The sequence below is a fragment of the Oncorhynchus kisutch genome, linkage group LG1 (genome assembly GCF_002021735.2).
Source record: "Oncorhynchus kisutch isolate 150728-3 linkage group LG1, Okis_V2, whole genome shotgun sequence".
NCBI classification, from domain to species: domain Eukaryota; kingdom Metazoa; phylum Chordata; class Actinopteri; order Salmoniformes; family Salmonidae; genus Oncorhynchus; species Oncorhynchus kisutch.
Genome location: NC_034174.2, coordinates 61,078,855 through 61,082,082, shown reverse-complemented (window position 1 = coordinate 61,082,082; position 3,228 = coordinate 61,078,855).

Sequence of the window (3,228 nt, the reverse complement as noted above, 5' to 3'; positions counted from 1 at the left end):
TCATCTCATGATAAACTGGAGACCACACTATTTACCAAGAGAGTTTTCATCTATATTTTTCGTAGCTGTCTATTTACCACCACAAACTGATGCTGGCACTTAGACCGCACTCAATGTGAATAAAGCCATAAGCAAACAAGAAAATGCTCATCCGGAGGCGGGGCACCTAGTGGCCGGGGAATTTAATGCAGAAAAACAAATACATTTAACCTAATTTCTACCAGCATGTTACATGTGCAACAAGAGGGAAAAAAAAACTCTAGACCACCTTTACTCCACACACAGAGATGGGTACAAAGCTCTCCCTCGCCCCCCATTTGGCAAATCTGACCATAATTCTATCCTCCTGATTCCTGCTTACAAGCAAAAATGTACGCAGGAAGTACCAGTGACTTGCTCAATACGGAAGTGGTCAGAAGATGCAGATGCTAAGCTAAAGGACTGTTTTGCTAGCACAGACTGGAATATGTTCTGAGACTCATCCGATGGCATTGAGGAGTATACCACATCAGTTGCCAGCTTCATCAATAAGTGCATCGATGACGTGGTCCCCACAGTGACCGTACGTACATACCCCAACCAGAAGCCATGGATTACAGGCAACATCCGCACTGAGCTAAAGGTTAGAGCTGCCGCTTTCAAGGAGCGGAACTCTAAACCGGATGCTTATAAGAAAGCCCGCTGTGCCCTCTGATGAACCATCAAACAGGCAAAACGTAAATACAGGACTAAGATTCAATCTTACTACACCAGCTCTGATGCCTGTCGGATGTGGCAGGGTTTGCAAACTACTACGGACTACAAAGGGAAGCCCATCCGCGAGCTGCCAAGTGACACAAGCCTACCAGACAAGCTAAATGACTTCTATGCACGCTTCGAGGCAAGCAACACTGAAGCATGCATGAGCGCACCAGCTGTTCAGGACAACTGTGTGATCACGCTCGCCGTAGCCTTTAAACAGGTCAATATTCATGACGCATGACTTTCAACCTTCGTCTCTCCCGAGCCCGTACGGGAGTTGTAGCGATGAGACAAGATAGTAGCTATTAACAATTGGATACCACGAAATTGGGGAGAAAAAGGGGGTAAAATTCACAAAAAAAACATAAAAAAATAAAAACATGGGGGCCCTTCAGGGGTGTATGCTTAGTCCCCTCCTATACTCTGTTCACCCATGACTGCATGGCCAACACCATCATTAAGTTTACTGACGACACACGGTGGTAGGCCTGTTCACCAACAACGATGAGACAGCCTATAAGCCAGGAAAACAACCTCTCCCTCAATGTGATCAAGACAAAGGAGATGATCGTGGACTACAGGAAAAGGAGGGCCAAGCACGCCCCCATTCTCATCGACGGGGCTGTGGTAGAGCAGCTTGAGAGCTTCAAATTCCTCAAATTCCTTCCACATCACCAACAAATTATCATGGTCCAAACACACCAAGACAGTCGTGAAGAAGGCACGACAATGCTTATTCCCCATCAGGAGACTGAAAAGATTTGGCATGGGTCCTCAGATCCTCAAAATGTTATAAAGCTGAACCATCGATAGCATCCTGACTAGCTGCATTACCGCATGGTATGGCAACTGCTCGGCCTCCGACGCAAGGCGCTACAGAGGGTAGTGCGTATGGCCCAGTACATCACTGGGGCCAAGCTTCCTGCCATTCAGGACCTCTATACCAGGCAGTGTCAGAGGAAGGCCCTAAAAATTATCAAAGACTCCAGCCACTCTAGTCATATACTGCTCTCTCTGGTACCGCACGGCAAGCGGTACTGGAGTGCCAAGTCTAGGTCCAAATGGCTTCTTAACAGCTTCTACCCCCCAAGCCATAAGACTGCTGAACAGCTAATCAAATGGCTACCCGGACTATTTGCATTGACAACCCCCCCCCCCTCCACTTTTTTGAAGCTGCTGCTACTCACAGTTTATTATCTACGCATAGTCCCTTTACCCCTACCTACATGTACATATTACCTTCAATTCCCTCGACTAACCTGTACCCCGCACGTTGACTTGGTAGTGGTACCCCCTGTATATAGCCTCGTTATTGTTTTATTGTTGCTCTTTTATTTTTTACTGAAAATTATTTAGTAAAAACATTTTCTTAACTCTTATTTTTCTTAACTGCATTGTTGGTTAAGGGCTTGTAAGTAAGCATTTCACAGTAAGGTATTCGGTTTTAAATATACTAACGTCTGTTGAATGTCTGATATAAAACCTACTTTACCTCGGTAAATGCAGGGATGTCTCATTTTGCCCTGGGGGACGCATTCAGTCTTCAATGAGGTCCGAAGGGCCGCATTGAGAATTGGTTATATTTCCTCGTCAAAATCTATCCATATTATTTTTTTTTTCAATGCTACCTGACTGTCTAGCTTTCATTTGGGTGATTATTAGCAAGCTGGACATAGTCAAGAAACTGTAGGTCCATTTTCATTTCTACAGTAAAAAAAAAAAAAAACTGGTGTAACCTAATGTAGCAAGCATAAAAAGTCACCTGAGCAGAGTCCCCACGTGGGCTGAAAATCTGTCTGAAAACCAGAAACATCCGCTTTCTACCGACCTTGTGGAAAGTACACAGAGTGGTTTTGATTTCATGACCTAGTAGCCATGAAATGGGTTTCCCAATGTCGATATCAGACATGGGATCAATTGGGTTGTCTCGGGTTTTATACAGGACTATAGGGACCGAGGACAAGACAGGGTAGGGTGTGTCATGAATGTTTTGATAGAGCTTCTGTTCATACATACACCAGCAGCATAAATAGACACAAACACGCATATGCATTAACAAAGACACAGATACACACCCAACCACCCACAAACCTCACCCCCTTTAAAGTGAGACAGGGGCAATAAAAACACATATAGAATATTTTGCTGAGTCTCCACTGGCTGAGAAACCAGGAAGAGAGGAATTGGCATTCGTTGGCTGGGTGTCAGCTGAGAGACCACAGTGGTGGAGAGAGTGTGCATCCCAAACGGCACCCTGTTCCCTATAAAGTGCACTACTAAGTAGACAGTCAATACAAACATTAGTGCACTATATAAGGAATAGCGTGCCATTTAGGACATAGTTTGAGAGTTGGGAATGATGAAAAGTTTTGCATCCCAAAATAATAAACAGGGGAGGTCTCAATCCCAAAAAGACGAAATATCCACATTCTCTGCTTATACCCCAAATAATCTCAAAATCCTGAAGACTCACTCGTGTCAGACTCC